At 35.5% G+C, this 14,025-nt stretch overlaps 1 pseudogene; it reads right to left on the bottom strand.

The window, feature by feature from the left end:
- Positions 1 to 10,697: 10,697 nt before the first annotated feature.
- On the bottom strand, positions 10,698 to 12,998 carry LOC149151167 (peroxidase A2-like; annotated as a pseudogene).
- Positions 12,999 to 14,025: the final 1,027 nt, after the last annotated feature.

The following is a 14,025-nucleotide window of genomic DNA, read 5'->3' on the forward strand; positions in this document are numbered from 1 at the left end:
AGAAGATGGACACAAAGTTGAAGAGATCTATGACATTCCATCCATAGAAAAATGGGTAGACATAAGTATTCAATAGGACTTTGGTGCAACTTTTGAGGGGATACAACTAGAAGCATCTAAATACATGGGATGAAAATCTACTATATATAAAACATTCTTACAACAAAGCAGTCCACACTTCTACATGAAAGTCTCCATTTGAGACTTGTTTTGGATATTTTCCACCTTCACCTTTGGATATTACATATCGACAACAAGGACAAGTGAGGGAATATCTTATAGGAGATGCTTTGAGGGATGAAAAATTTATAGAGAAGATCAAGCAGATCCATCTGCATGCATAAGAAACATTGCAGAAATCACAGGAGAATTATAAGGCCAGACATGATCAACATAGAACAGAGAATTCATTCAAGTTGGGAGATAGAGTATCGTTACATTTGAACAAGGCGAGGTTGCAAGGGTCTAGTATGGAAATCAAGGCTCTAAGGTATGGTACCTTTAAGATACTAGAAAAGGTGGGTGATAATGTTTATCGATTCAATTTACCACCCTATATGCATATTTACTCAGTTGTGAATGTAGAGAATTTGAAACTTTATGAGCCTTGCAGGCTAGATCAGGAAGAGGAACAGGTCCTACCTTATGTGGCCTATTTGGCACCAGATGCTCAGGAAGAGTTGATAGAAGATACATTTTTGCAAAAGAGATTCAGAACTACAAGATAGGGGTAGCATGACCTTTGGAAGATTGGATTGAAGGGACAAATTCTAGGCAAAGCTAAATGGTACACCAGAGAGAAGCGGGAGGAAATATTTCCTCACCTCATTTAGTAGAAGCTTTTGGGGACCAAAAGCCTCCCAAAATGGGGAGGTGTGATCCGTTATGGATCATTATATTGTTTTTCATCCATCTCGATGGATTTGGAGTGGAAAAAGTGGAGGAGTGATCTAATGGAACCGTTTTTACCGGTTGGACCCACTTTTGCAAAATAGAGTTTGAAACCTTCTAGGATCATTTTTAGGCATCAAACAATGTTTTCTGGGTGTAAAACCTTATTTCTTTGGCAATGCATCATTTCATGCCATTCTGCACACAAAGATCTTTCCAATGACACAATAAGTGCATCAAACAGGGCTTGTCTACAAAAGTTATTTCACTCAGAAGTTGACCTTCCTATTTTCACACCTATAGTTTGGGAGGATGTTGCGTTAGCCCTCATTATTCATGGAAAAGGGGCTAGGCACGTGATTTTATGTAAAAGGATCTAGAAGAGTCTATATTGTAACTCTAGTTAAGAGTTGATGTAGTCAAAATTAGCCACTAGTAGGCTAGTGGGCTATGTTATAATTGAGCCACTAGGAGGAAGATGCATTCCATTCTTTTGAAAGCATTTTGTTTCATAGTTGAGCAAAGATAACCAAGAGAGATAGGAGGTAGAGCACATAGAGAGGATTTGTGCACTGCAATAGCCCACAGACCACATTAATTACTTCTTTGTATTTGTAGCCATATTTTCAGACAAAGAAAGAGAGCGAATCGACCTCACCTTCTAGTTGGGTTTTCTTGTGGAACAGTTTCCCAGAGAGCATAGCTTGTGTCTTATGTGTGTGTGAGAGCTTATTTTGTCATTCTCTACTTTTCTGCATAATTTTCATTCACATGCATGCACTAATTACAGTTAAATATAAAGATCTTAAAGTTTAATAACACTGTAATAGTGTAGAATCTCATATTTTTAATATAATATTGTCAATTTTGTTGGGATGAATTGCCTAGTGGAATATCCATGGCAGTTTATAGATCATTAGCAGAAATGTGTATATATGCTCTTATAATGTGCAACACCCTCTTACATATCTCAACATACTAAAAAATAAATCTCAAAATATATACGCGACTCAACAGAAACAGATCTGCATATGTACACGACTATCCAGAAGCAAACCAATGTACATATCTTAGATTACTGAACCACACCTTTGGTGCAAACACAACTCACATTTTGCATACTTCATTGTCAAAACTACAAATTTCTGAAAACACATTCGGATCACAACATCATTATAACCAGAGATCTTGCATTGTTAGCTACTTAAAGATTTGCAATAAGCACATCAAACAAGCATTTATTTCATCATGTCATCAGATCCTTCAGATCTGAGCCATCTTCTTGCTCATTGGTGCACACAAGTTCCAGATCAAATCACACATTAACAAACCACTTCACTTGCATGCTCAACACCTTGATCTCCATCTCCTTATATATCTTTTGCTTTAGCTAATACCTTGGGCAAATCCTTTGATAATGTCATTAGTATTTGTTGACGAGACCAATTAAATGTTGTTGCCCTAGTTATTATGGGAAAATACCATGGTAATGACCCCTGGTATCTAGATTTCCATGGTTCAGATTATGTACAAGACTTTTTCTCACAAAATTTGTGTATGTATGTGACCCTTTTTCACAGGAACCAAGTATACTTTTCAATCTTTACATTTGTCATCCATTTGTAATTGAATTTGCATTTCTCTATCCATATCCATTGTAACATCTATACAAATATTCTTGATTGCTACATTAGTTCCATGGCCATCATATTATTATCATGTTGATATCAAGTACATTTTTGTCAACCAGTTGCCATAAAAAAACACATTAGATATAATGCCAACAATTTTGATACCATGTAATCTGATATCAATATAATAACGAGAAATTATTTAAAAAATATTAAATAAAAATTGTTATATTTATCTATATTTTTTTTAATTAAGATAAATTTAAATTTAAAATAATTGTATTTAAATTTATAATTAATAATACAAAGAAATAAGATGTTGTTTTTAATACAGAATCCAAAGTTTAACATGTTTGAGTAAAAATCTAAACAAAGGTTAAAAATACATATATTGGTTACTGTAGTTCTACCTTTCAAATATAACAAAAAATAATATTTTGGAAGACCATAAATCCATTATATAATTTTAATAATGGAAAACTACATTTTCATAAAAAAAAAATTAAATACCGGATAAGTCCAAAAAATTATAATATTTAAAATGGTTGAAAGGGAACATTGTGAGTTTGTCTTCTGATTGTGAGGAATTTACTATCAATTGGAAAGAATTAAAAATGTATTTTCTTAAAGCTGAGATCATTTTGTCCTGATACCATTTTCTTATTGCTGGATGGCCACCATGTGAGTTGTTTGGACGTCGCGAGACCCATCAGAACCGAAACATTGTTTTTTCTTCTCTCCCTTTCAGAAAGTTCAGTTTTGCCAACACCCACCTACTTAGTCTACAAATAATCAATCGAATCGAACAGTGCCTGGGTAGAATGTCAAATATGAAGTACCCTGTAGTGATATATTTAGGTGTTTTTTTTTATTTATCTAATTCGATTATATATTTATTAAATTATTGAGGGAAGTTTCTGTAAAAATTACATTATTATTTATTTATCGAGGCGTTTTGAATCAATAAATGTGGTTTATCGTTAAGATAAATTATTGTTTTTGCCCATTAATTTTTATTTTATTTTTATAATCAAATTTAAAATAGAAATATATTGACGTACTTTTTTCTTTTCTCACATTAATATATAAAATTTCAAATATTAATTACCTTCTATTTTTAAATTAATATTTATATTTTCACATTTACTTAATTTAATTATAAATTCATATTTGTCATTTTACATTTATCTAATTTAATTATATATTTATTATCTGATTTGTTGCTAACTACTCTTAAAAAAAACTTTCATTAAAAAGAGTTCAATCTTCACTAAAGGCTGGCACATCCTTGGACTTAAAAAAAATCATCCCTAACAACTTGCACAACCTCGATTCAACTGTTGCCCTTGCGAAACCTGCGGAAGACTATGGTGAGCACTAACTATACTGCCGATATTGTTATGGTGTTCCCAATACCATTCTCTCGGCACGTGCTTTGCAAGGTTGATAGGTATGCATGTTCCGCTGAAATTGTATGGTGTGTTGACTAAAACGGTGTAGGGAACTCGCCGAGATCCATGGAAATGTGAAATTCCATGTGAAATGTTACCTAGTAATGTTACTTAGTTTATATGGGATAAAATATTCTTATTATTGTTTATTTACATGGTAGATTTGGGGAATATTTTAGAAGTAGATGGAAGTTAAAAAATTGATTTAATTCTCAATCTAATTTTGACATATTTTAAATATATAAAATTAGAATATATTCATTGTAAAATTATAAGTAACTAGCTTAAACATATTATTAAATGTGGTCAATATATGTTGATAAATGTCAATAGATATGAGTTTCATATTTATTATAATATTATTATTATTATTAATAAATATATAAATTTTGATATTATTAATGGAAGAGATTTTTAATATTATAAACCCAAGATATTATAAGTCCCAAGAAATAATATTAAACACAAATGATTAATATTATAAAGTGAAGGGATTAATATTAAAAACCCAAACGACTAATATTTAGAACCCAAGAGACTAATATTATAAACCCTTTCGATTAATGTTATAAATGTAAGCGATTATTAATATTATAAACCCAAGGAATTTATAGTATAAACCCAATGGATTATAAACCCAAGGGATTAATACAAAAAACCCAAGGGAATAATACTAAACCCAAGGTATATAAACCCTAAGATAAATATTATAAGCCATAAAACAAACATGGTTGACCATAGTTGATTTTCATAGTGAGACAATCTTTGTCACAATGTGATGTTGAAACATGGTTGACCACATAAACAATATCCTATGAGTAGAGTTCTTTTCCTGTGTAAATATCATTAAAAATATGAAACATATCCCCTTATAATTGGAGTCTTTGATTAGATGTTGTAAATTCCCAGTCGAGTATTTCACTTGATCTTGTAAATGAACTTTAATTTCATCCCCCTGTTAGTAACCAATAGTCTACTTAGGTGAATGAAATGAAGCTTGGGGGAAAAGTGCCTCGAATTCAATCATTATGTCGAGGGCATGCAAACTCATTTCAAGCATATTTTCTCTCTATTTCAGGCTTGTGTAAAAATCAAACCACTCTCAAACATAGTTTTTCTCATGTTTCAATCTTTTGTAAAAATGAATCCATCCTCACCCTATCCTTTTTCTTTTTTTTAATCAACCTGATTTTGTGAGATGAGCCTTAGTTTTCTCATTCCATTGTCACCATATTCTTGGCCGATCATACACTTTCGCTTGGTTGTTTTTTACCCTTACATGGGGAACAACTGCAATGAGTGGTTTTATTAGCCAACCTCCTGATCTCTTCATGCTTTGAACAGTTCCATCATGACCGGAGCTAGTTATTACCCTTTATACCACTCGTTCTTCTAGTAGGAGTCCTCTTTTAGCTCTTTTTAGACTCCCAAAATATGAAAAGATTGTCGAGCACTTGTCTTTTCGAACTCGTTAAAGTAAATGAAAAGACGTCTACTCAGGATAAGTTTAACACTTTTCCATAATGAGATAAAATAACTATGAAAAATGAATACCTTAGTCGAACATGACTAAGAGGTTCTCCTGAGTATCATTTTTTACCTTTTCAGACTTAAGGGACTCTCTACGAAAAGGAACATATGGAGTGTTTTTTTTTCACCTCTTTCTCAAACTCTCTAAACATGAAAAATATGTCGAGTTAAACCTTCACTGGACTCATAAAAACATCAAACAGTGATGGACTCGTCGAAGATGACGAGACGAACCACTCTTTCTCAGGGTTTGTTAAATATACTCGGAGTGATTCATCTGAATGATGAACTTCAATATCGAGCACATGTTAACCTCCTAAAGATTGTAAAAATAAGGAGGTACTGACCAACAATGGTGGGGGAACTTGGAAAAATAGGGTACTCCACTTGTTAATGGTAGCGAGTCTCTCTTGAAAAAGACACTCTTCCACTTCATCTCCGCGCTGTTGGGTTAGGAAGTCTGCTTACCTTTTGGTTCATTATACCTTTTTAAAGCCTCCATTTTCATATTGGGGTCAATGTTTCCAACTCCATTTAGTGTCACCAATGTGTTCAATAGAAGTAATTCTATTCATATCTACTAAAATACGCTTAAGCCTTTATTCAGTGTTTGTCATTCTTGATCTAGTTATGTATCATCATCATTCTTTCTAAAATCATGATACCCATTTTGTGTCATTGATGGGGGATATATCAAGGCCCTCCTGCAATGGGTCGCTTCCTCTCAACATCAACTCATTATCTAGGAATTTGACTTAGACAAAACCCTTCAGTACCTTGATGCTTGCATACATTAGTGGCAATTTTCCTCACTCTCAATGACATGTTTACATCATTGGCCTTTGATTGACAAATTTTGTGTGGTGCTTGACTTCAACTCATTGGTTTCTCTCAAGTCTATTAATGACTTACATCATTAGTCAGTAATCAGATGATGTCTACCATGTTTTAATCCAGCTCATTGATTCACATGGTTACACTCGTACATTGGATGATCGTGTGAACAAGATAGAAGACCCCAGATCTAGTTCCATCCATTCAAGCTACGATTTCAGGATTACTACAACATCACTATGTATGATGGTTATTATCATACCGACAGTCATTGAGTCATGGGTCCACCCTTTTTCATTAGTGGACGCGTCTTTTGATCATTGTACATGTAATATTAAGATTATATGTTGAGTATGGGTTGTTAGAAAAATTATATATTATAGAGCAATGGAACACATAGAATATTGCAGAAACACAAAAATAGAAAACACATAAAATAAGAGAGACACAGATATACATGGTTCACTCAATTTGGGCCACTTCCACAGAGAAATAGCCCATCCTTCCTTTATACTATCCAGCAAAATGAATAGATACAACTGACAGCAGATCCACTGTAATTTTCTCTTTTCTCTCACATAGTCTCTCTCTCTCTCTCTCTCTCTCTCTCTCTCTCTCTCAGAATACACATATACACAGCTGCAATACAATTCCATCATATAAATCGAGGGGTTGCCTTCTAGGGAGAAAAACCCTAAATTAAACATAACTTCTACCATCAGATCATTTACTTTAATGAATGGCCCAGATTGACTATGAAATTATAATATTTTACAAGGAAATTTTACATCTATTTTTCGTTTTGGGGGCATTGCCCCTAAACCAATCTAACAAAAATTAAATGGGCAATGTTTCCGCCCTATTAGGAACTGGGGTCTGACGCGGTGCTATCTCTGAATAAAGAAGATAATTAGGATCCACACCCAACATGGGTATGCCTCCCTTAGAAAAGACATCATGATGTAAATGTATTATAACATATAGTCATGTCACTGGTTTCTCTTGATCTGACTTATCACAAGGTAAAGCACTTCAGTCATCAGTTTCCATTTTTGACTTTGCACTTTAGGGGGGTATCTATTAAAGGCCATTTTTACACATCTGGTCAATAGGCCTATTGATTGGATCAATCAACATCCTTTTACCCCTTGTCATCACCTTTGCACAAAGCCCCAAGCATGAATCTCCTTAATCCCTAAATTTCTGCCTTTAAATGCTTCATTTAAGTGATTTTAAGGACTAACGCACCCTATTTCCTTAGGAAATTGAGTTCACCAATAGGTCGGCCCTCTCAAGATTTGTGTTGATCACTAGTAGGTTGCCCCTTGCTGGGGGTGCACTGATTCTAGAAATTCGGGAAAAATAAAAAGAATCTCAAAGCTTCCTCTTCCAAAATATTATAGGAGCCATTATAACTATTTACCTTGGATGAAAGTCTCGAATCCTTTTATATCCTACCTTGGAGATTTCACCCCTTATCCCTTGAGCTCATCCTCCCATCAAGAGTGGATCTCAAGCCTAGATTGGTAAATGGATAAGAATTTCTAAACTACCATCCTCTTCTATATATTTACTGCCATCCACAAGCTAGGGGTTGGATTTTGGAGATAGATTCTACCCTCATGTTGTTGTTGTGAGAGTCATTATTCCATGCATTAGGGTGAAATAGAGGCACACTTTATGACAAGGAAGGACAAGTCAACTTGGAGGATCTCTTCCACAAGATCAACTCTATATTTGCTTGTAACTCTCTCCATTTCTATTAGTATAAGAAGTACATTGTTTTCCTATATGTGATGTTATGTTATTCATATATTTCAATACCATGTTTATATGTTAAATGAAGTGATTGGATTATGTTATATAGATGTTGTAGATCTCTGGTTTGTGTTTTCTAATTACGAAGGTTTTAATTATAGCGATAATAGCTAGGATTGGAGCGTACAATCCAAGAAAGGAGTGAAGCTTGCGACAGATTCTAGGTAGGCTTCATCCCATTATTCATTTAGTTTAAGGAAGACAATATAGTCATTGCTTTTTGTTGTTGTAGGTCAGTCCACCAGACCTAGGGAAGACACTTCTGTCCGTAGTCGTAGATCTTGTATAAAAAAACAAATGTGTTATGTGTTGGTTACCTGGTCTATTAATCTGCATACCTCCATCTTTGTATTTGTTTCTCCTCCTCCTAAAATTTACATCACATCAACTCTTCTATGTGCTAGATAATTAATGAAGAACGCCTCAATCAACTCTAACACATTCTCTAACTCTCTAACCAACCAACTCTCCAACATTGCACAAATTTATAAATGAACTTTGATGGTTGTTTGTGTCCACTCACACAAATATGAAATGAAAAAAAATTCTCTTCACATTACGATTGTGTCTCTTCAATTCCAAAACTGCTTAAAATCTTGAATATTAAATTACATAGAATGAATTTCATCATATCCAAATGTCATGCATTTATATTCTTCATGTCAATAAAATAAATAGCATGCAATAATAAAATCTTTCATTCATATTCAAATAGCCCCACATCACAATATTTTTCCATGTCTTTTCCTTTACCTTGCATCATGTCTTTGTCTTTCATTTGTTGTCATGGAGTCTTTCATTTGCCTTTCATCACAACCATTCAACTCAATCAACCGGATACATGTGCCATCATATTTTCCTGCTCATTTACCCTTTGTTGTTCTTGTTGTTCCTTTGCCATCACCTTCATCTCTTGTTGTCATATATCCCTGCAACATACCTTGTTTCTCCTATGCCTTTGCTTCTCTTGGTCCATTTTGGTACAAGCCATAACCCCTAATAGTCATACCTTCTTGTTACCTTGCTGCTCACAACTCAACAATACTTTGCTGCTCATTTTCCATCAATGACAAGAATGCCACCAATCTCCCCCTTTGGTATTGATGGAAACATTACATCTTGAGAATAAACTTCAACATCCTCTAGTTTCCTCCACCTTTGACATCAATTGTAGGAGTTCTTCATAGTTGCTTAATTTTATGTAATATACAGAGTTTTTTTTTCAATGAAAACTTTTTGATGAGATCTATTCCTCTCCATGAATACTGTGGCAGTGATACCATTATAGGATTCTATGGTTTCATGCTTGACTTAAGCATTTGGTACAATGGTAAGTTATTTGAGTAATGAGGTTTCTATTGCAAATATTTATTAAAAGAGCGCCCTTTACTCTTGAAATAGGCTCCCTGTGCTGGCTGATGGAGTTTTCTTGCGAGCTGATTATCAAGGAAAAAAATTGTTCAAAATTTAGGAAGAAAACAAAAGAACTTCAGCGTTTAAGGAACCAATCTAAGTTTGGTCGATGAAATCGATTCCCTGTTCAGAACCAAAGAACTATCTCTAGCATGATACATGTACGTTAAAGGAAACAAAAACCTGCAAGCTAGTCTTTTCCGGCATATGCCCATGTATCTAGTTTCAAAATCATGCTTTTGATAAAACTGAGAAAAGAAACTGATCATGAACTTAACGAAAGATGCAATAATGAAAGTGATGTTGATGCATGACCACAATGCAACCGATTGCGCATGGGTAGATTCATCTAATGTGTTTTATTTATTCAAATTTCCACACACTGATCCCTGTTGACAAAAGTTACAATAACGAAGACTGAGCGCCCACATAGATTATCATGAAAAAAACCACGCAATTATGTCAATCTCAACCGTGAAAAAGGAAACTACAAACAACATGATACAAAGTGACCTTCCATCTTCCTTTTTTATCACATCATTATCGATGCAACATTTACAGATAGCCTCTAAAGCTTTTGCAACCCTGGCTTCAACAAGCATACCTGGAAGAGAAGATTTGGTCTTTTCTCTTTTCACTGAGGCCTGATCCATGAGTATAATAAAATTGTCCTCTTAATAGGAAACCATAGCTTGGAGACACTGAGCATAATTTCATCTGACTTCACCAATGATCCAAGGATAATGCATTTTCAGAACTGGAGAGGTGTGGAATATGATGAGAAATAATATCCGCACTTGTCAATAATGAAACACTGTAGGAACTCCACGGTAGATCTACCATAGGTAACGACAAACACCGTAGGTATTATAAGATATCAACTCCACTGTTTGTTTATTAACCAGTGCCACCACCCTATATTATTCAACCAACACATAGCATATAACATTAACGTACAACACATTATTAAATAAATTTATTAATAATTGCTGTCAGTATTTTACCAACACGAGTTATATTACAGATATCACTTACTTCCCTTTCTAACTTTTATGTTTTAAAACGGAATGGTACTGCTCTCACTTTGACAATAGTGGAAACAGACGAATCAAAGCAATACTGGGATTTTCTAGCCATTGACCTTCCTGCAATTTAGACGGATTTCTCCGCTTGTTCCCGTTAGAGGATTTATATTTCCCATCTTAATCATCGAGTTGGAGAAGTTGGAGAAAATATCAGCCTGACTACTGCTGTAGTCATTCACAATAGAAATGGTGGCTGCGCCCGTTGTGTTAAGCAGTTCTTGATCTGACTGGAACAGCCCCATTTCGTTTTGGAGATTTATGTACTAGTTGTTGTCGAAAGTGTTTGGAGTGCGCGGATCAAGTGAGGTTAGGGTGCTCCCGTTACCATTCTGTGGGCACGTGCTTTGCAAGGTGGATAGATAAGATGAATTGAGCGTGGCATCTGGATTGCCAGTTCCGCTGAAATTGTAAAGTCTGAAGCGAGCTCGCCCGATTGTGTGTCCACCTGGATCCAGCATGATAAAACACTTTTTATTAAGATGGTAGATTTTGAGAATATTTTAAATTGGGTAGAAGTTAAAAAATTTACTTCGTTTAGTTAATCTAATTTTAAAATATTCTAAAAACCTGCTATCTAATTAAATTCAATTTCCCTACATGGATATTCACACATTTATAAAAAAATCATTGTGAAATTACAACCCAAACTGGTTAGCTGGATTGGAAAATACCATTTACCAATGCATGTGAAAAATAACGACACTAACCAATTCTGCCATGGAAAGAAATGTGAGCTTGCATATGCAGATAAGAGTGTTCCTATACCTGACAAAGCAACTACATCGGTGACAGAAAGTCCCACATTTTGGAACTTTGCTATAATTGTGGAAACATTGTCTGTTGGTGCGGGAATGGCTGTGTTGGGAAGAGTTGGGTTTGCAGTGGTGCTATCTCGTCTTCCTAACTGTATACTCCACGACGGACCACCGGACTGCAGCATGTTGCAGACGGTTATCATGTTAGAAGGCTTCATAGATCAGTTATAACTTAGAGCTATTGAATATATTTCAACTTAGAGGAATGGTATAAAGGATATTCATCATGTTGGATTAATCATTATAGTAACACAGTATCAAAAGCTTACGAGTCATTAATTACGATAGATTTACAGACCAGTACGACTGATCGCTCTGCAGCAATGGCAAGAATGTCAGCGCAAGAAACTGTTGCGTTGCATGAACTCTCGACTGCTGCCTTGATGTTGTCCACAACGTCAAAACCCCTTAGGGAATTGTTGTTAGGACCTGCTGTCTTTTCGCCAGTAAAATTTGCTGTGCCATCTAACAGAACGGATCCATCACAGCCCTTAAAATCAAGGAGTGAGTGAAATATCAGTATTAGAAATCTCTGTACTGAATACAGATCTATTGAATAAACAGACAGTGATGTATTAAGGACAAATCTAGTGAATAAAGAGACATATTTCTAGTTACATTAACGAAGCAATCGTGAAAATGCATACGAAAGAGAGAGGCCGCAATCCTTGAATCATTTTGCAGGGCTTGCTGGATGACCTGCCCCACTATATTGGTGACATTCGGACATGTATTCTGATAAAAGGTAGGGCTGAGCTGAGCAGTGGTTCGACATGATTTCAAAGCCACCCACATCAAAGATCACAACTTTGGGTACTCTTATGCACATGGAGCCACTCACCCATGATGCATACAGAGAGACATATTCAGAGGAAGATGACTTCAAGGAGGTGTATCAATAGTTGCAGATTTATAGTCATGTGCACAATGGTGATAGCACGGTTGAATACCATCTCTAGGATGGGTTATTATACAGGCTGGATAAACTATGTGTTCCTAAAGGTGAGAAATTGCAGCTGATCAGAGAGGCCCACACCTCCAAGGTTGCAAGGCACTTTGGTGTAGGGAAGATCGTGGATAGCTTGCATAGGTATTTGTATTGGCCCAAGATGTAAGAGCAGGTAGCTAGGTTCATAAGGGGATGCAGGCTTTGTTATACCAGCAAGTCTAGCAATAGGAAACAGGGTCTATATCATCCCTTACCTATACCTAATCGTCCTTGGGAAAACATTTCCATGGACTTTGTGGGAGTTTTACCAACAACCAAGAATAGACATGACTACCTATTCATAGTAGATGACAAGTTCAGCAAGATGTGTGTTTTGATGCCGTGTAAAAAGACTATTAGCGGGAAAGAAGTAGAAAACTTGTTCTTTGGAGAAGTCTGGGTGCACTTTGGGATACTAGGGCGCATCATTTCAGATAGGGATACAAGATTTCTCAGTGCATTCTAGACTACATTGTGGCAGAAGATGGACACAAAGTTGAAGATATCTATGACATTCCATCCATAGAAAAATGGGTAGACATAAGTATTCAATAGGACTTTGGTGCAACTTTTGAGGGGATACAACCAGAAGAATCTAAATTCATGGGATGAAAATATACTATATATAAAACATTCTTACAATAGAGCAATCCACACTTCTACATGAAAGTCTCCATTTGAGACTTGTTTTGGATATTTTCCACCTTCACCTTTGGATATTACATATCGACAACAAGGAGGAGTGAGGGAAGATCTTATAGGAGATGCTTTGAGGGATGAAAAATTTATAGAGAAGATCAAGCAGATCCATCTGCATGTATAAGAAACATTGCAAAAATCATAGGAGAATTATAAGGCCAGACATGATCAACATAGAACAGAGAATTCATTCAAGTTGGGAGACAGAGTATCGTTACATTTGAACAAGGAGAGGTTGCAAGGGTTTAGTATGAAAACCAAGGCTCTGAGGTATGGTCCCTTTAGGATACTAGAAAAGGTCGGTAATAATGTTTATTGATTCAATTTACCACCATATATGCGTATTTACTCAGTTGTGAATGTAGAGAATTTGAAACTTTATGAGCCTTGCAGGCTATATCAGGAAGAGGAACAGGTCCTACCTTATGTGGACTATTTGGCACGAGATGCTCAGGAAGAGTTGACAGAAGATATAATTTTGCAAAAGAGATCCAGAACTACAAGATAGGGGTAGCATGATCTTTGGAAGATTGGATTGAAGGGACAAATTCCAGGCAACACTAAATGGTACACCAGAGAGAAGCGAGAGGAAACATTTCCTCACCTCATTTAGTAGAAGCTTTTGGGGACCAAAACCCTCCCAAAATGGGGAGGTGTGATCCATGCTGGATCATTATATTATTTTTCATCCATCTCGATGGATTTGGAGTGGAAAAAGTGGAGGAGTGATCTAATGGAACTGTTTTTACCAACTAGACCCAGTTTGGCGAAACAGAGTTTGAAACCTTTTAGGATCATTTTTAGGCATCAAATGATGTTTTCTGGGCATAAAACCTTATTTCTTTGGCAATGCATCATTTCATGCCATTC

The sequence above is a fragment of the Pinus tabuliformis genome, chromosome 9 (assembly GCF_031772625.1).
Source record: "Pinus tabuliformis cultivar Carrire ecotype Pingquan chromosome 9, CPIR1, whole genome shotgun sequence".
NCBI lineage: Eukaryota > Viridiplantae > Streptophyta > Pinopsida > Pinales > Pinaceae > Pinus > Pinus tabuliformis.